Raw genomic sequence first — 21505 nt, 5'->3', positions numbered from 1 at the left:
AACACTCAAAAAAAAAAACACACACATACACACACACAAACAAAAACAAGCAGCAACTTGAGTGGCATCAGGAAAAAACAAAGGTATGTGTCAAAAATCCCAACCTATCTATGCTGGATGTCCGATAAAAGATTTTTATTATCTTTTTTGACAACTCACCTATTTAAATTAATGTAAAGTCTGCGCTTGGTGGGTTGGACGGAGCTTCTATATACGTGGCCAACACGTAAGTCATGTTCAAGATGCAGCGGTCTGTTCTTTAGTTTAGATTTCACTATTTTCACGGTATAAAATGCTGATTCACATAAGTATGCCTTTTTAGTTTATTCGGCATCATCGACTGATTTGACAAAACATTTCCGCCTATAAGACACTCGGGATTTTGTTTATATTCTTCTCCACGCCACGTAAAACTATAGGTCATGTTTTGATCCCCTACGGCCACTTCCAACGGACTCCTAACGAATATTCACACGTTTATCACTGGGATTGTGGCGCTGGAAATCAATTTAGAACACATTTCAATTTTTATTGTACAATATAAATGCAATTATCACTACAATGACACAATAATTCTTGTAGATAACACAGAAACGTAATTAACAGTCGCAGTTTCACTTCACTTCCACTAGATGACTCTTGAGTTCAAGCCTATAGGTGTAGCAGGGATGCCAATATCGGCAAACGAAATTAAACCGTGAGGAATGTTACAACAGGTGTGCTAAACGTTAGGAATGTTACAATAGGTGTGTAGCACGTTAGGTTAGGTTAGGTTAGGTTAGGTTAGGTTTTGTTAGGTGTGAAAGATAATATGAATGGTTACCACAGTTGGCGACACTGCAATCATTCTCCCACTCCACCTCAAATAACGCCACAACGACGGAATATGGCCGCCTTCTTCCTTCAAGTACGACGATTTTCCTATATAACTGGTATAAAATGCTGATTCACATAAGTATGACGTTGAGAACGGCAGTTCTATATGCCTTTTTAGTTTATTCGGCATCATCGACTGATTTGACAAAACATTTCCGCCTATAAGACACTCGGGATTTTGTTTATATTCTTCTCCACGCCACGTAAAACTATAGGTCATGTTTTGATCCCCTACGGCCACTTCCAACGGACTCCTAACGAATATTCACACGTTTATCACTGGGATTGTGGCGCTGGAAATCAATTTAGAACACATTTCAATTTTTATTGTACAATATAAATGCAATTATCACTACAATGACACAATAATTCTTGCAGATAACACAGAAACGTAATTAACAGTCGCAGTTTCACTTCACTTCCACTAGATGACTCTTGAGTTCCAGCCTATTGGCGTAGCAGGGATGCCAATATCGGCAAACGAAATGAAACTGTGAGGAATGTTACGACAGATGTGCTAAAAGTTAGGAATGTTACAATAGGTGTGTAGCACGTTAGGTTAGGTTAGGTTAGGTTTTGTTAGGTGTGCAAGATAATATGAATGGTTACCACTGTTGGCGACACTGCAATTATTCTCCCATTTCACCTCAAATAACGTCACAACGACGGAATATGGCCGCCTTCTTCCTTCGAGTACGACGATTTTCCTATATAAGTAAGGAACCTATTTAGGGCGGGTTGGGTGGGACCACAGCTCTCCCAGTGATCACATCGAGTTTCTACTACTCCACACTACAAAACTAAGATGTTTTCAGTGTTTTTTTTTCAATTCCCAATACTGGCAATACATGACTGAAACTTCACCAAACTATATTGCAAGTATTCATCACTATATTTACGAAACGCAGTACATTTTTGTGAACCTTGAAGGGAATTTTCGCTCACATTATTTGAATTAGCACTGCTGTCATCTAACCCAGAACTTGATTCGGATTGTCTTTTTCGCGAATTAAAAATTTGTCCATGATAAAATCTAAATAAAGCACTTTTGATAAAATGGTCGCACTATCACCCGCTCACACGTATATACCGAAACTCATCAATATGTTCTAACCAGTGGCGGCTCCTGAGTATTTCTTAAGAGGAGGAAAGAAGGTAACAGGACGAACGACACCTTTTTGAATGAAACATGCTACAAATTAGCCTACATGCATACATGTAAGACCAGGTTGTGTTGGAGTTGGTCTTCCCTTCTGTATAGCAATAATCTGTTTTTGTAAACCGAGTTTCCTAAATTGTCCAAAATATATAATCTTTTCACTTCCATTCATTGTTGAATAATTGCACAAATTAACAATTACAAGGAAATTCACCTCGCAGCATTTTTCGAGCACACTACAGCATAACACGTGTTGGAAGAGACTATAGCTACTAACACGTAATCGGAACCGTGGAAATGGGAATGGGAAATAATCTGAGGAAAGCGAGAACACTGCACCCTTCCACGTGGTCTGTGTTGCCACATGTACATTTTACAAGTTCAGTATCACATGATTTTGAAGAATATCAGTTCTTGTAAAGTCATACTACCATTATTGTTCAAAGTTGCCGGTGGCCAATTAATTTTTTATGTTAAAAATAATGTAGTTTGGAGCACCTACTTTCAATTTCAAATATATTTGTACAAAACTGACAACTTGGCTGTTGCCCTGTCTAGTGAATTTCAGGAGCCAAAAAGATCTGCGATACTAACGTAGAACTATTTCCTCTTTGTTTTATATAAACCCGACTTTAACTTTCAAATATACTTGAAAGTTTCAAACCATGAATAGTAGCCTATATAAAGTGCAATGAATAATATTTTTTTTATTTATAATTTAAACAAAAGTTTATATGGTGTCTTTCATAGCGTTGCGTTAAAACTGTTTTTATTGTGCCTCCTCCTAGATGTGTTATAGTCTGGTTGAATGCAAAATCGTTGCACGACCAGTTGGTTTCTATTTCCCGCCCATGCGCTGATTCAGAGGAGGATCTCCTCCCTATCCATTCATTTACTTGCTTTAAAACTCTGCTTCTTTCTCTGGCCGCTAGTGCGCTGTTGTCTATGTGTGTTAACTGCAGTAGAGGAGGAATGGAGTGCCTTTCCTCCACACAGACAATCTCGCATCTTTCTCACAGTTTTCTAGCAGCACATGAGCGCGCATCGTTTAAAACTCGATCAACCGAGGTTTTCTTATAGCTGTGAACTTAAAAATTATCAAAACTTCCTTGAATATCAAGGCACATATTTTATTTGGTATTTACTTTCAAAAGAAGAAAAATGTGAGGAGGACGTTCCTCCCTTCCCTCCCCCGAGGAACCGCCACTGGTTCTAACGATTCTAAACTCTGTTTATTACTAAGAGAAAAGAGTAAACTAATTACTAAGCATTGTTGCGGTGTTCACTTTCATTCGAATTATCGCCACGCAGAAAAATTAAACTGAACATTGTTGCATTGTTCACTTTCATTCGAATTATAATAAAATAAAATGCACCTTATCAAAGACTTCGTTGTAAATAAAAAATGGTTGTAAAGAGACTTTATGTATGGCATACAATTTATTTTTCAATTCCAAAATTTCGTGACGCACTCCTGGGGCTCTGCAACACACCGGTTGGGAACCCCTGGCCCACACAATTAGATTTTGGACAACTGATAACGTATCCATGTTAAACTACGACACAATTTTAACTATCAGGGAAATGAAAAGAAACAGCTGACATCTCCATAACTTCCTTTTGTATTCACGTGCAATTTGAGTTTCTCTATTTGCAACTAGAGCTGTAAAAGTTCTGTTCCTCTTTGAACGCCATAGTTGTGTGACTCAGCACTTTTCTGTATGAAAACAATATTGCAATGTAAACAGAAGGAGAGGCTGTTACATCCTGAAGGTGATTTACGTGTGAGTTTGTCATGCGTAATGTCACGTATTGACAAGCTGTGCAAACACGAGAACAAACATTACATTAACGGATGATTCTCTGTATTTTGTAAACATTAATAATGTGTTGGTGTTGCATTTTGCGTAAGTAAGCTTTGGTCAAAATGCCTTGCCAATACTAAAGTTGTTGGGAGTGTTTGTATGGAGAAGCTCCCCCACTTCTCCACTTCTTTATTCACATTTTTGTCAACTGTTTCAGTTGGTTCCAATTAGTCGTTTGTGACCTAAATTCCCTATTTTAGCGGATTTTTATTTGACAAGTGGAATTAACCTACACGAGATATCTAGCTAGTAAGATAATATTGTAGTAATTTTAATTGTAAACGCAGTGTTGCCAACTCAGAATTCCATTTACCGCTGCACAAGCTTAAAAAAACCGCTGAACTGTAGTTGAAAAACTCCAGATTTTTCTTAGCACATCACTTCCAAATTTGAAATACAAACTATACAGTTTTAGGAACTGGAGAATTTTATAAAAATATAGACTAAATTATGGAAAGTGTGTATCACTTCTTGGCTCTATGTTCTATGCAAAATCGTACAGACAATTAAACCTGAATATTTTGCATTCAATATCACCTTATACCATTTACATCAAGCTTTCCAACTATCACTGGCAACTTCTCCCACCCAATCTTTCAACACATATTTTTTTTTCAAACATCTCTAAACGTTTGTACATATGGAGTTTTACGCGGCATATTTCTTCAAAATTGAATGAAGTAGATCAAGAATAATATACTGGACACTTCGGAAACAATCATATTTACAATCACACCAGTCGGTTCGAAATCTGATTTCACACTGAGCTGGAGACGTGCCTGCTAACAATGAGTCTGGTTTTAAGTATTAAGTATGTCTGTGTTACATAAACTATAATGTGGAATGATAAATTAAATAATATATAATATAAAACGACATTAAGATATACCGGATCATATGAGGGAACAAAGAGGAAGGCAGAACTTAGGTACGACTGGAGAATGCTGAATTTGCAGTGAAAGACCTGCTATTGAGCAGAACACTATGAATGAACGAATGAATCATAAGTTATCATAAATGAAAATAATAATTCAGTTCATTATCTACTCTTCATGATTAAACATATCAATTCATTTACCAAAATAATGCATACATGATTAGTAGGGCTAGGATTTTGATTAAATTGCATCTTTTTTCTAGTAAGCCAGAAACATAGCCGCTTTAGTATTTATATGTTATGTGATAAACTGAGTGCTTTAAGACATATTTGTTACGGCATTTTTTTTTGCATTTTTTGCCTGTTTCAACTCATAAGAGCATCTTTTGTTTTATTCGGACATTTTTTAGGCATTTTCATTTAATTTTGGCCACAAATCCCCATTATTAATATAAAATAACGTTTATTTCCTTTGATATTTGTCTACATATTTTGTCCATTAATACCCATTATTTTTTTACTTGGTTATTTAACGACGCTGTATCAACTACGAGGTTATTTAGTGTCGATGGAGTTGGTGATAGCGATATGATATTTGGTGAGATGAGGCCGAGGATTCGCCTAGATTACCTGACATTTGTCTTATAGTTGGGAAAAACCTCGGAAAAAAATCCAACCAGATAATCAGCCCAAGCGAGAGTCGAACCCGCGACCGAGTGAAACTCCGGATCGGCAGGCAAGCGCCTTAACCGATAAAGCTACGGCGATGGCTAATACCCATTATTTTGTATAATATTTTAATGTTTTTCTACACAAATATCGCCATTTTAACGTAGTACACTCCAACCACCCCTTCAATATAGACTCCTCTATACCTGCTAATTCCGGGTAAGAGTGGCCTTGTGGTGAGCTGCATGGAAATTACATCAGGTAAAATAATTAATGAAAGTGTACCACTTAGAAAAAAATATGTAAAATTAAATAAACTTAAATGTTGGTACTACTCGCAGAATTTAATTTAATTACTAGTCTAAATATTAAGTAGTACAAAACCTCTTTTCCTACTAAGCCAATTATGTAAGAATTTTTAGAGCGAAGGGCATTTTTGAAATATTTTTAGGTCATAAATGCATTGTTTTTAGGACATTTTTTCATGATTTATAGGTCATCAAAATCCTAGCCCTAATGATTAGAATAAGAGTTTAAAGAATGTGGTATACCTTATTTGTACAACAACAATGGATGAGGCAGGAAATGGATGTGGTTGTACCAAAACGAGTTAACATAAAACATTGACATTTTATACTCGCACAATGAAAAATTGTGATAATACCATATTAATCTATGGTTTATGATTAACTAATATTATTGTCCGCAAGTACATATGAAAACAATTATAGCATATTTACAGAAAATATCGTCTCCCTCTCCCGGAATCATAAAAAACGCCAAATAAATAGCTAGCCGCTGACGGTAAAATTCTGTAGCTGACCACAGTCCTGAAAACACCAGATTTAGCTAGGAAACCGCTGACTTGGCAACACTGTGTAAACGCAGTAATTGTCATAATATAATACACGAATACTAACGGACTGGATGTGTGATGAGCTGCTAATCAGGAGAACCAACAAACAGAATTATTTGGTATTATCTTCATGAACGTATAAGTACTAGAACAGGACAAAACGTACTAATTATTTTTTCTTCCCGTTTTCATTCCAAATTCATGACATCAGTACCTAACCTGACACATTACGCAGTAATTACTTCTTTAAAATGAGATAAAGATTCCAAATGAATACAGTTAACACTTACATGTAAATTTCATTATGAAAATATAATAAACCAAAAGTAGGAGTCCATCTAGCACGTGATAAAATGAATTCAACAGTTTCTTTTTTCTTTTGTTTTATAACACAATCACAAAACAGAAGTCACTATTGTAACTCAAATTGTGTAGAGGGCGTGTATTAATTAAAACAAAATTATTTTTGATCTAACTTGCTTTCAATCATGCCATATGTTGAGAGTAGAAGGAGAAAAGAGAAGATAGAAGGGTAAGGGAGTCAGAAAGGGTTAGGATGAGAGTGGAAAGAGGTTAGGGAGGGGGAAATGGAGGAGTGAGAGATAAAGGTTATAGTAGGTTATTTTACGACGCTTTATCAACAGCTTAGGTTATTAGCGTCTGAATGAAGGGAAGGTGATAATGCCGGTGAAATGAGTCCGGGGTCCAGCACCGAAAGTTACCCAGCATTTGCTCATATTGGGTTGAGGGAAAACCCCGGAAAAAACCTCAACCAGGTAACTTGCCCCGACCAGGAATCGAACCCGGGCCACCTGGTTTCGCGGCCAGACGTGCTAACCGTTACTCCACAGGTGTGGACTAAAGGTTATAAGTTGCATTATGTTTCAACATAAATTTGAAATTAATACTGGTTAAGAATGTACTAGATTATTTAATGAACGTGCTTGAACACTAAAATTGTTTAAAAACTACTAGATATTGTACGAAAGTACACGCCAATGAAATATACCTCTTTTTAATGTTTTATATTTCGCAAAGTTGATACAACATTTTGTCCACACTTGTGGAGTACCGGTTAGCGCGTCTGACCGCGAAACCAGGTGGCCCAGGTTCGAATCCCGGTCGGAGCAAGTTACTTGGTTGAGGTTTTTTTGGGGGGTTTTCCCTCAACCCAATATGAGCAAATACTTGGTAACTATCGGTGCTGGACCTCGGATTCATTTCATCGGCATTATCATCTTCATCTCATTCAGACGCTAAATAACCTAAGATGTTGATATAGCGTTGTAAAAATAAGCTACTAAATACAACATTTTTGTTTTGGTTTCTGGTAGTTTCGTGCAAGCTTGGGGGAATATTTCAGAATGATTTTAACTACATCATAGATAATTAAAATTGACCCCTCTATTAATTTTATTTTATTGGAGTCTGTGCCCCTGGTTTTATAAATTGAGGGGGCAGAAAGTGTCTTTCCCTCCCCCCGAAGTCGGCATCTATACCAGCTATCCAAATAGGCTGAATCTAGCTTGAAATACAAGCTAAGTTGGCAATCCTGATTAGTTGCTCTTAAAGCGAGTAACAACAATGGCTATTTTTACAGCTTTCCTGTTGGCCGTGCTAAACTATAACATTGGTTGACGCTACGCCTGGTCATATATTATATTACTTTCGTCACCTCAGTTCACTTCAAACTATCTAGCAGGTTTTCTTCATTCTCGATTTCAGAATTGAATTTGTTTTCACTTGAAAAAAAGACCATTGTTGCAATACAAAGAAGACTGTTGTTCTTGTATTATGTCATACTCACATGGATACATTTTTGCGTCTGGCGTCGAACACACGATAGAGCTCTATCGCTGTCAGCAAGGCTCTGGAAGGTGAATTCAGACGATTTCCAACTACGTCGTGGCGTCAAGATAAGATAGCCTATCATTTCCTCTTCACTAACTCACGATTACCATGTCCTTACAATAGGCTACATGTTTTCGCGTTTGTTTTGTAAAGAAAACACGAACAGCTTGTACAGATGGTAGCTACAAAATTAGCAGGTAATTCTTTTTAATTCTGAGATTATTTTATATAAGTTCTGGGTCCAAAATTCCTAAAATTTGAGTTTCAAACAGTTTCCAATTTGAAATCTAAATCAAAATCATGAAAAATTCAATTCTGAGACAATGAACAAGTACATGGCTATTGTATTATTATACTGTGTTGTATTTCCAGCCATTCCAGTTGTCAGGGATGTTACATTTTTACGATTTTCAAAGTCTATATATTGAAAATGCAGTGACTTTCACCAACTTTTATCATTATAATCAATTTAGAAACTCAGTATCATTTTACATAAAACAGTAGAATAAAATGTATTATTATTATTTCAGAATAGTATATTATGCAACGAGCCTATAATGACAGTAATTAAGACGCGAGTATGTTTGTTTATGAAACTCGCTTGCACTCGTTTCATAATTTTCATACGAGCGTCTTAATTACCATTATAGGCAAGTTTCATAAGACTTTTTATGCTCGACCATATTTCTAACTTGAAATTATTCAGAAGTATTCATTTTATTCGCATCTCACTGAAGAGCATAAGTCACCTTGTGCAAGCTCGTAAATTGTGAGATATGCGCAGACGCGAAAGTATTGATTTTTTCCGAGGAACAATAATGTCATTGACCTTGATATAATTTAGAGAATAACATGAACTAATTTTGATGTAACCTGGAAATTTATTTAGAATTGAAAAACGAGATGAGAAATTGAATTTATTTGAATATTATTTACAATTAACGCTAATTATTATAGTAACAGAACATAACCTTCTGCGACAGTATTGGATTTCCAGCCTCCGTGACGTTTCCCTCGTTGTCTTTCGATTGCATATCCGAGAATAATCGAAAACCTGAACTTTAATGAATAGGTGTACTTTAATGACATGCATTAAAGGACTGCTACCAGGTGTATAATTACTACATTTCGGCATGGTCGAGCATAAAATAAATAAAAGGTTCCGTCACGGATGTCACAAGATTTGTGAACTCACTTCACACCTTATTAACAAAAAGTGTAAAATTCAGATTTCTGCCTCAAGCAAAAAAGAGATTCATTCCTCACTATGTCCATGTGAAAGCTATGCAAATCTCATGTCATTCAATCAGTTCACAAGCACATAATCAGTAAATATTTTATAGCTGTTTCTTCCGTGTCACGGATGTTACATATGAGTTCATGTTCATTTTTCCAGTTTCAAAATAACTGTGACATTTCTAAGTCAAAATATTCACTTGAACTGTAAGATTGTTATTAACCCGAACTACTGAAAATAAATGGCAGAAAGAATATAGCACAAAGTAAAACGTTCCTCGATCCCGGAGCTCTGGAATTAACAGTGCAGACTCTTAAAATATTTCTTCAACAATAGCTCCGTGAAAAACATACATTAGCAGCTGATCTCCTTATCAGTAAGTGCTGCAAACTTTAGGGAAACAAAACAGTACCTATTACCCATCCAAGGCCACTTAGATTCAATGCCCATAAAACTTGTAAAATATTTTCCTTTGAAAATAAAACATTCGATTATTTAATTTTATAGCCCTATCTATGTCTTACAATAATAATAAACAAATATTTCTGAAAAATACTTTTTCGTTGAAATTCCGAGTTTGCTCGGATCCTTTGTGCTGCATTAATTTCCCAACAATACTGGCCCTTGAAGGAGACTTGTGAAATATCATTTAATTTTCGAAAGTGATTTCCAAAATAGCAACCTCTCAGATTTGCTAAACCTTCGCATTCACAGAGAATGTGGTGGGCCATGCGGCCGTGAATTGAGACAGTTGTTCAATCCAACAGCGCAAAATGCATGTCGATATCACAGATAGCCATCTCAGCTAGTATGCTTGCGCCAGAGCAACAATCAGCGCAGTAATACCAACTGTGGTCTTACCAAAACTTCTACAGTTCCTCAATCTAACAGAGCAAAATGAATATCGATATCACACCTCGTACTGTCAGTAAAATAGTGTTGTAACTCAAAAATTATTTGTAAAGATATGCTATTTTGTAGTAAAATACTGATGTAAAATATTTTAATAAATAGGTATGAAAATCTTTGACAATTTACCATTTTATTACTATAATTTCGTATCTCTAACTAGTAAAATAGCGTTGAAAGTAATATAATATGATTTTTGACATACGGCAGTATTTTACTGGGAGTGCGACATATTTATTTTATGTAACACTGAAAATGTCTATTTCTTTCCTGTATATTAATAAATTATAATACCTAAATATTTAACTTGTGAAGTTTCTTCCAAACATGGATAATTAAAATTTGTAGGACATGAATAATAAGAGTGGTGTATCTTAATTTTGAGATTGAAATTTGAACTTACTTTTTTCAATATTACCAATTATGTTTAATGAAACAAAAATTAACTTCGATATTGTCACATTTAAAAAAGTAGTTAACTCAGTAGTTAATAAAACACAGCCACCGGCGTAGCTCAGTCGGCTAGAGCGCTTGCCTGCCGATCCCGAGTTGTTCTAGGGCGCGGGTTCGATTCCCGCTTTGATTGATTACTGATTGAGTGTTTTCAAAGGTTTTCCCCAACCGTAAGGCAAATGTCAGGTAATTCCTGGCGAATTCTCGGTTTTATCTCGCCGAATATCATCTCACTATCACCAATCCCATCGACGTTAAATAACCTCGTAGTTGTTACAGGCGCCGTTAAAAACCAAGTAAAAAATTAAAAAAAAAAACACCTTTAAATAACTTAATATATAATTAAATTAACAAGTATTCAATATGTCAAATAGGGCCAAGTTTGTCGTTTTAAAACTTTAATCGTGGTTTTAACTAATTTTGTAAGCACGGCTTTGAAGTCGTGTTTTTTCCTTATATACTCGTAGCTTGACTGTTACATCGTTGCATGGCTGTTGGGCATTTGTTTTCCCTGGTACAGCCAAGGCCTTCTGTTACTACAAATATTTGTAGCGATGATAATATCGCCACACGCATGCCCATTCCGAAGTAGCGAATACTGAACAAGAACGTGTCACGAGGTGCAGACCCTGTCCTTGCGTGGACACAGCCCCCAGCTATGCTTAATCTCCCTTCAGCCAAGTAAGATTTCAGCTAGATCAATCCAGTTTGCACCTACATTAACTTTCATTGCATAATATATATTCCGCATTTCTTCATATAATACAGGCAAGTATGGTGTGGTGTAGTACGGTATTGTATATGAAGTATCTACAATATAATATAATATAATATAATATAATATAATATAATATAATATAATATAATATAATATAATATAATATAATATAATCTATATATATATAATTGGAACTGGTAATGTAAATTACGGGAAAACGGCTGAACGGATTTTAATAAATAACCCCTCATTTTAAAGCTTGGAACTCAAAGTTTTTCAGAAAAATAGTAGTTTTCAGTAAAATGTCAATTTTTCAACATAATTTTCCTATTTTCCAAAATCCATCTGTCGTCAGTTTTGAGAACTAGCTACAGTAGAACCTCTATTAACCGTGGTAATGTAGGGGGTGAAGTGAACGGTTAATCGAAGAAATCGGATAATCCGTACCATAAAAGGTTTTCATAAATTAAATGCTAAATGCAGTTTCCTAATTTTCTCCGTGGTCTTTTGTTTTAACACTCTAGATAGTGGATCAAAAGTTCGCTAATTTAAGTCTGGTTTTGAACGACGAGTTTTTAATGGCCAAGAAGACTCCTTATGACGGCTGCCTGTGGAAAGACAGGAATAGTAGAGGTCCCAGGTTGTAGATTTACATACTTCATACACTTTATATTTGTTTTTCATTAAATCGCGCGGAGTTGTAATTCCAATCTAGTATTCTAATACGATATGAACCACAGTTTCCCTTTCCCTCAATCGCCCAATTACTTGCAATTTTTCCCGTAGAATAACAAGTTTTCTTTCGACACCTGTGGAAGACATTTTGCATAGAAGTTATACAGTATGTCCACTCGAATAGTAGACCATACTGTGTGAGGGTGAAGGTTTGTAAAAGGAAAACACTCTAGTATTTTTTCAGCAAAAAAAAAAAAGAGAGAGAGAGAGAGATAATGGCAGTCGGATAATTCACCAATCGGTTAATAGGGTGACGGATATTCCGGGTTCTACTGTAATTGCATTTCAGAATAAAACAAAACACACACTACAGTAAACAATATTACACGAAGGCCATGATCTGCAAGAATGCTGACATATTTAGAGCTCAAATTAAATTGGTTATTAAACACTTAACTTACTAAAAATAATTTACAGGTTCGATTCTGTGGTGTGTAATTTTCTGGGTACAGCTGTGTATTGGATATTAACAACTACAAAACTTGAGGTGGTTTGATGACATTATTACCATTATAAATGAAATATTATTATAGTTAATGCCATGATGTGACTATTTTTCATTAATTATACATATTAATGCTATATTGATGATATGAAAGTGAAACGTTTTGGGGTTATATAAGTAGATGTAGAGAATAACTTAAATTAGATTTTGATTTCTATATTTTACTGAGTGGCGGCTATATAGTATATATAGTATATGTTACTGAAAGCTATAAAACTTACGTAAGATAATAATATTATTAAAAATCAAATATTTTTATAGTTATTAATCAAGTGGGGTTGGGTCGTTTTCATATATTTAATGGCGGTGTGGTGTAGATATTTATATGCGTGGTTCTCTTCAGTATTGGCTCGAGAGAGAGTATCTTTCATTATTATGGAAGCAAATAACTTTCCGAATGTCTGGTGTTCTTCATTGAAAATAAATCTGAAAAATGTTTATTTGAACGTCTAATGAACTTAGTTTGCAGCATTTGCTGCACAAGTCACTAGTATAATAATTATAATATAGTAGGTTATTTTACGACGCTTTATCAACATCTAGGTTATTTAGCGTCTGAACGAGATGAAGGTGATAGTGCAGGTGAAATGAGTCCGGGATCCAACAGCGAAAGTTACCCAGCATTTGCTTATATTGGATTGAGGGAAAACCCCGGAAAAAACCTCAACCAGGTAACTTTCCCCAACCGGGAATCGAACCCGGCCACCTGGTTTCGCGGTCAGACGCAGGTGTGGAAATATAATATAATATAATATAATATAATATAATATAATATAATATAATATTAGTACATTATGCAACGAACCTATAATGGTAGTAATTAAGACGCGAGTATGTTTATGAAACGAGCGCAAGAGAGTTTCATAATTTTCATACGAGCGTCTTAATTACCATTATAGGCAAGTTTCATACGACTTTTTATGCTCGACCATATTTCTAACTTGAAATTATTCATAAGTATTCATGTTATTCATATCTGACTGGGGAGCGGAACTGACCTTGTGCAACATCTTGTCAATTGTGAGATGTGCGCAGACGCGAAAGTATTGATTTTTTCATAGAAACAAATGTCATTGACCTTGATATAATATAGAGAATAAAATAAAGATTAATCTTGATACAACCTTGAAATTGATTTAGACATTGAAAAACGAGATGACAAATTGAATTTATTTGAATATTATTTACAATTAACGCTAATTATTATAGTAACAGAACATAACCTTCTGCGACAATATTGGATTTCCAGCCTCCGTGACGTTTCGCTAGTTTCGATTGCATATCCGAGAAAAATCTATACTTGCGCTTTCATATTGCTACAATGGTGTTTTCTGATTGGTGGAACACCTGAACTTTAATGAATAGGTGTACTTTATGAGGTCCATTAAAGGGCTGCTACCAGGTGTATAATAATTACTACATTTCGGCATGGTCGAGCATATAATATAATATAATATAATATAATATAATATAGCGGAGACTAAGAGGAAGGCAGAAAATAGGAAAGACTGGAGAATGCTGGGTTTGCAGTAAAAGACCTGCCCTTGTGCAGAAACTATGAATGAATATAATATAATATAATACCAGGTGGTCCAAAAATCTCAATTCATTTTGTTGAAAGCATGGTCCGACATTAATGATTGTTACATATGTTATTTGTCAAAAGTCTATGTACAATATTCAGCACAGTTCAATCTGCCCCCCCCCCCTTCCATTTCGAAGCACTGCTCTGAATTGATTAAAGTTGCAACATTTGTTACCAAGCTGACAATATCTAACAGATGTTTCATTATGTTCTTTCATTAATAACTAAAAAACTAATGATTTTCGGACATATGTTTATATGAACTTTTTTTCTTGTTTTGGTGTGAGGAACATGCCCCCAAGGTTTGTCAAAGCATTTCTGAAATACTCTGTATATATATTTTTTTTTCGAGAAGCCCGCCTCGCAAAGCCCTTGTATTATATATGTCACTGGATATTTTTAAGGCTCAAAAGTGATATCTTTGGTAAATTACCATCAGCTGACAGAACATAATTGAATCAGTGAAGATAACATAAACTGAGAAAATAAACAAAACAGAGATATAAAACTGTCTATTTGCTGAAATTCAGGTGATTTGTGGTACATATAAACTTATCGATGCAAAATCAAGGAAGAGATGACGAAAACACACGAACTTCAGCACGTGTTTTACAAATTCACCAGCTCATATTTCCTTCACACAGGCGGATCGTCAGCTATTCACGTATGTTTGAGTCACACTCTATATCATTAGTTGTGTAACGCCACACAGTGCTATCACGTTTTGTTAACATGTTCCCGGAATTTTTTGGAATGTAATTATTCAACTTCCCATTCAAACTATAGAGGTCATTCGGAGATAAGGTTGCCATATTTAAATTCAGATAATACATGCGTCCAAAAATTTGCATAGGCCTATGATCGTATTATATTAACTTCAGTGTATTTATCCAACAGTTTTATTTGAAACTACTGTTACGAAGATTTTTATTGACTGCAAAAAGGTAGGCACTGCCACAGTAGGTCTGAATGGCTTGGCTGGCTTTACGAGATATGGATCTGGCCCGATCTGGGTCGATTTGGCCCTTTGTAATAATAATAATAATAATAATAATAATAATAATAATAATAATAATAATAATAATAATAATTTATTTTAGCTGGCAGAGTTAAGGCCGTAAGGCCTTCTCTTCCACTAAACCAGCAAAAAGTGTATATACATATGCATGAACTTACAAAGAATTCAACAATTTGATTTAGATGAGAGTTACATGTATACAAGAGTTATTTACGAATTAAACAACAAAATACTATGAGCTATTAATTAAACACTGAAATAAACTGTGTAGCAGAATTAAACTAAAATACATAGAATGTTAATATATTTCAAATAATATTAGATAATAGAAAGAGATTATTATGAGACAATTTTGAAAACGCAGCACAATCAGGATGATGTCTAAAGAAAAAAGTAACAATGTAGTCAGTAATATTTTAAATCAGTATGATTGGAGTGAAATGCTAATAAGGTTATCTTTTAAGCTGTTCTTAAAGGTGTTTGTTGTCTTGCAGCCCCTAATACTTTGTGACAAGGAATTCCATTGACGCGAGGTGGATATTGTAAAAGATGAGGAATAACAAGATGTTCTATGAAGAGGTATATTTAGCGTGCCACAGATAAGTGATCTGGTATTTACATCGTGGTTAGAGTATAGATAAGAGAAACGAGAAGAAAGGTAATTTGGTGTTGAAGTGTGCAGAATTCGAAAGAGTAAAGACAAAGAGTGTAAAGTTCTACGTTCTTTAAGTCGGAACCACGAGAGAGTTGCGAAGGACGGTGATATGTGGTCATATCGTCGTATGTTGCATACGTATCTGACGCACATATTCTACGTCCTATATAGAGTAAAAGGAGTATAATAATAATAATAATAATAATAATAATAATAATAATAATAATAATAATAATAATAATAATAATCCGTGACGCTACAGCCCGTGAAGGGCCTAGACCGACCAGCCGGCTGCTGGCCTCACTCCCACATTCCGAAGAAGAGGTGGACGATCATCCAACCAGAATGGAGGTATCGTGTGGTTAGCACGATGATCCTCCCAGCCATTATAGCTAGCTTACGCAACCGGATTTCGCTACCTATCGCAGCTCCTCAAATGCATCACGATGATGGGTGGGCACCGGTCCCATTCACTGGCCGAAATTTCATGAGAAAATTTCTTCTCGCATGAGGACTCAAACCAGTGCGTAAAAGGAGTATAACTGTATTAATTTTAAGAACAGAAAGTTTAGGTTGTAAGTAACCGAAGAGTCAAATGTGATTTTGGTGTTTTATTAACTGTTGAGCCAAAAAAAAAAAAAAAAAAGTGTCTGAAATTTTAATCTCATTTATGGCAGAACTATTGGGTAGTGAGACGTATGAGTATTAAGTTATCAACGCGAAGAACGAGCCAAAAAGATTTATTTGCCATTTCTTCGAAAAACTTTTCATTTGTACAGGGACATCATTTTATTTTTACTTGCATTTTTATTGTACCTGCATTTCTGAATGTACTTCACTCTCACCCCTTCACTAATGTCCTTGCTCCCGTCAGACACACAAACTTACTGTTGCATTCGAAGTCTTCAAGCAGTGAAGTAAACACTGCAGTGTATAGTGTGTTTCATAAATATGATTGCGTTTTCCATAGAAGAAAGAACCTATATTAATAATATCGTACTAAAAATTATATTCAAGAAACGATAAATTAAATTTCAGAGAATATGCTTCAAAATGATTTTAATAATGTGCGTACTGAATTGAAGCCTGCATTGTAATGAACGGCAACCATTTTCAGCAACTTGTTTAAAAATTCAGATTAGCTTATTTTGAATTGAGGTGACTAGAAGCAAAGGAATGCTAGTGACATTTGTATTAACATGAGTTAAGTGCATCCAGTGTAAGCAAAAGTATTTAAAATTTTAGTGGCAAAGGGATATTTTAATCGCATCACACATTAAAATTTAAATAACAAATTTCACCGATTTTACGAAAGCTTAACTATTTAAACCCCATTTTCTCAAAAGTAACTTAAGTGCACTCACAGCCCTTTACTTATGACCCCCTCAATTTAAATGCACTCTCTATATTGTATGATAACATCAATAATTAATATGCTAAATAAAGTAGACATTACATAACGAACATAGCCGCCTGAAAAGTTGAGTTTTTGAAAAAAAAATGTTACTACTCTACTGTATTTTGATAAATTCCGTAAGAGTGATGATCAAACTGAAAATCGTGATATCGTATTTCCCTACAACATAAATGGATACACTACTTTTCTCTCCTCCTATACCTAGTAAAATGATTTGTTTACATATTGCACTAGTAACATCAAACTCCTGTAATGGAAGGGGGCAACAGTGTTTCCGAGTATAGCCAGGTTAATGTTAAAAATGTTGGTAAAAATAAAGTGATGTCCCTGTATAATAATCAGACAGCGCATTTTCGTTCCCAAACAAGTTTTTTTTTTTACTTGGTTATTTAACGACGCTGTATCAACTACTAGGTTATTCAGAGTCGCTGAGATTGGTGATAGCGAGATGGTATTTGGCGAGATGAGGCCGAGGATTCGCCATGGATTAACTGGCATTCACCTTACGGTTGGGGAAAACCTCGGAAAAACCCAACTAGATAATCAGCCCAAGCAGGGATCGAACCCGCGCCCGAACGCAACTTGAGATCGGCAAGCAAGCTCCTTAACCGACTGAGTCACGCCGGTGGCTCCCAGACAAGTTAGGGAAGTTATCGGTTAGTACATCGTGGCCGTTCAGATTTCAAATTCTGACGCTAAATGCTTACGTCAGGACGCTACGAAAGGTATAGTTCAGTAAATAATAATAATAATAATAATAATAATAATAATAATAATAATAATAATAATAATAATAATAATAATAATAATAACAATAATAATAACAATAATAATATTAATAATGATAATAATAATAATAATAATAATAATAATAATAATAATAATAATAATAATAGAGCATAACAACTGTAAGTGAGATTGCTACTAAATTGAAATCGCCTGTTCAGCTACTTTTTAACCACATAAACGCACTAAAACCACAGTCTACTATATACAGTCGCGAAGCTCAATATGTAGTAAATATGCAAACATTAGATAGTTGCTCACCACTAGGATCGCTAATATCGCCTCATTACAGGCAATGCAAAATAGTACCGTCACAGTGTACTGTTTCTAGCACCCTCAAAACTCAAGCTTCGTGACTATATATATATATATATATATATATATATATATATATATATATTTATCAGGTCGAAATTTCGAATAGGTTTGCCACTTTAGAAAGTTCCGACGAAGTTGAGAAAGAATTAGATGTTAATAGCGTGTGGGAAAATATCAGAGATAGTATCAAAATTGCAGCTGAGCAGAGCATAGGTTATTATGAAACTAAGAAAAAGAAACCGTGGTTTGATGAAGATTGTTGCATGGTAGTAGAAAGAAGGAAAGAGGCAAAATTGAAATTCTTACAGGATCCAGTTGAGGAGAAGAGAGATAATTATTTCAATGAAAGACGGGAAGCAAGTCGTACACTTAGGAATAAAAAGAGAGGTTACTTGAAGGAAAAACTGAATGAGGTAGAAACAAATAGTAAGAATAAAAACATTCGAGATTTATATAAGGGTATAAAGGAATTTAAGAACGGATATCAGCCAAGGGTAAACGTGATCAAGGATGAGAATGGTGACTTGCTTGCAGATGCTCCATCAATCCTAAACAGATGGAAAAACTATTTTGCGCAACTACCAAATGTACATAGGCCAAATAGAAATGATCGGGACGAAACTGAAATACAAACTGCTGAGCCATTTATACCCGAACCCACGCTTTCAGAAGTCGAAATTGCGATAGAAAATCTGAAAAAGTACAAGTCTCCAGGTATCGATCAAATTCCAGCAGAATTAATACAAGAGGGTGGGAGTGCATTATATAGCGAAATTTATAAACTTGTACTTGCTATTTGGGAAAAGGAAATTGTACCAGAACAATGGAAGGAGTCCATAATTGTACCTATTTTTAAAAAGGGGGACAAAACCAACTGTGGTAACTCTCGAGGAATATCACTTTTGTTGACGTCGTACAAAATTTTGTCCAATATTCTTTTGAGAAGATTAACTCCGTACGTAGATGAAATTATTGGGGATCATCAGTGCGGTTTTCGGCGTAATAGATCGACTATTGATCAGATTTTTTATATTCGACAGATGTTGGAGAAAAAATGGGAGTATAAGGGTACAGTACATCAGTTATTCATAGATTTCAAAAAAGCGTATGACTCGGTTAAGAGGGAAGTATTATATGATATTCTTATTGAATTTGGTAATCCCAAGAAACTAGTTCGATTAATTAAAATGTGTCTCAGTGAAACATACAGCAGAGTCCGTATAGGTCAGTTTCTATCTGATGCTTTTCCAATTCACTGCGGGCTAAAGCAGGGAGATGCACTATCACCTTTACTTTTTAACTTCGCTCTAGAATATGCCATTAGGAAAGTTCAGGATAACAGGCAGGGTTTGGAATTGAACGGGTTACATCAGCTTCTTGTCTATGCGGATGACGTGAATATGTTAGGAGAAAATACACAAACGATTAGGGAAAACACGGAAATTTTACTTGAAGCAAGTAGAGCGATCGGTTTGGAAGTAAATCCCGAAAAGACAAAGTATATGATTATGTCTCGTGACCAGAATATTGTACGAAATGGAAATATAAAAACTGGAGATTTATCCTTCGAAGAGGTGGAAAAATTCAAATATCTTGGAGCAACAGTAACAAATATAAATGACACTCGGGAGGAAATTAAACGCAGAATAAATATGGGAAATGCGTGTTATTATTCGGTTGAGAAGCTCTTATCATCCAGTCTGCTGTCGAAAAATCTGAAAGTTAGAATTTATAAAACAGTTATATTACCGGTTCTTCTGTATGGTTGTGAAACTTGGACTCTCACTCTGAGAGAGGAACATAGGTTCAGGGTGTTTGAGAATAAGGTGCTAAGGAAAATATTTGGGGCTAAGCGGGATGAAGTTACAGGAGAATGGAGAAAGTTACACAACACAGAACTGCACGCATTGTATTCTTCACGTGACATAATTAGGAACATTAAATCCAGACGTTTGAGATGGGCAGGGCATGTAGCACGTATGGGCGAATCCAGAAATGCATATAGAGTGTTAGTTGGGAGACCGGAGGGAAAAAGACCTTTAGGGAGGCCGAGACGTAGATGGGAGGATAATATTAAAATGGATTTGAGGGAGGTGGGGTATGATGATAGAGACTGGATTAATCTTGCACAGGATAGGGACCGCTGGCGGGCTTATGTGAGGGCGGCAATGAACCTTCGGGTTCCTTAAAAGCCATTTGTAAGTAAGTTGTAAGTAATATATATATATATATATATATATATATATATATATCTCTCTCTAGTAGACTGTGATAAAACTTCGAAACTAGCGCTCTACAAAATATTAGTGCTACATATTACAGACAATATAATTTTATTAGATAATAATACTGAACTAGTATATAGAATATATATATATATATATATATATATATATATATATATATAATAGAACATAATACTAAACATGATACACTTTAAATGTACATACTCTATATACAATATATCAGGGTGCGAATTAACGGGGGGATGAGGGGTTTCCCTCTGTTGGAAAGTTATCCCCTCTCATAAATTCATATTAACATCCCTGCCAGGGATAGCTTCTATCCCCCCTCACAAAATATAATTGTTTTAATATGAGTGTATGTACTTTATAAAGTACAAAGTAAGCAAAGAAAATAATACTGATGTATTATCATCACCGGCAAGCTGACAACAATCAATAACTTAGGAATCACACATCTTATCTTAAGCCAGCTCATGGATATAATTATTATTATGATCAAGATGCAAGACAAGCAACTCAGTGTGACCAACTGTTGAGCCCTATCGAATGAGGATGATAATAATTTTATGTATGCTATTCTCTATCTAGGATTCTATCCCCCCTCATCAGAAATCTTCATTCGCACCCTGTGTCAGAAAAGTAGCCAATCATGAATTTGGTGCTGGTTTATATGACTTTTTTTATACTCTTATGCAGACCATTCCCTTTTCTCTCACCAAATACATCGCAGACGACACCCAGGTGAATGATGACCAATCAGAGGATAGCAC

General features: G+C 35.2%; 1 protein-coding gene across 4 annotated transcripts in view; it reads right to left on the bottom strand.

Moving 5' to 3' along the window:
* Window positions 1-21505, bottom strand: part of ClC-c (chloride channel protein 3) — a 137326-nt gene that overhangs the window by 99185 nt on the left and 16636 nt on the right. The window contains exon 1 of one of the 4 annotated variants that reach the window (XM_069844932.1): window positions 8110-8229. The exons of the other annotated variants lie outside the window; for them this stretch is intronic. The gene's annotated coding sequence lies outside the window, so the exon portion shown is untranslated. Of the gene's footprint in view, window positions 1-8109; window positions 8230-21505 lie in introns of those variants that run through there. 4 annotated transcript variants of the gene reach the window in all.

The sequence above is a fragment of the Periplaneta americana genome, chromosome 14 (assembly GCF_040183065.1).
Source record: "Periplaneta americana isolate PAMFEO1 chromosome 14, P.americana_PAMFEO1_priV1, whole genome shotgun sequence".
Lineage (NCBI taxonomy): Eukaryota > Metazoa > Arthropoda > Insecta > Blattodea > Blattidae > Periplaneta > Periplaneta americana.
This window is presented reverse-complemented; position numbering and strand designations above follow the sequence as displayed.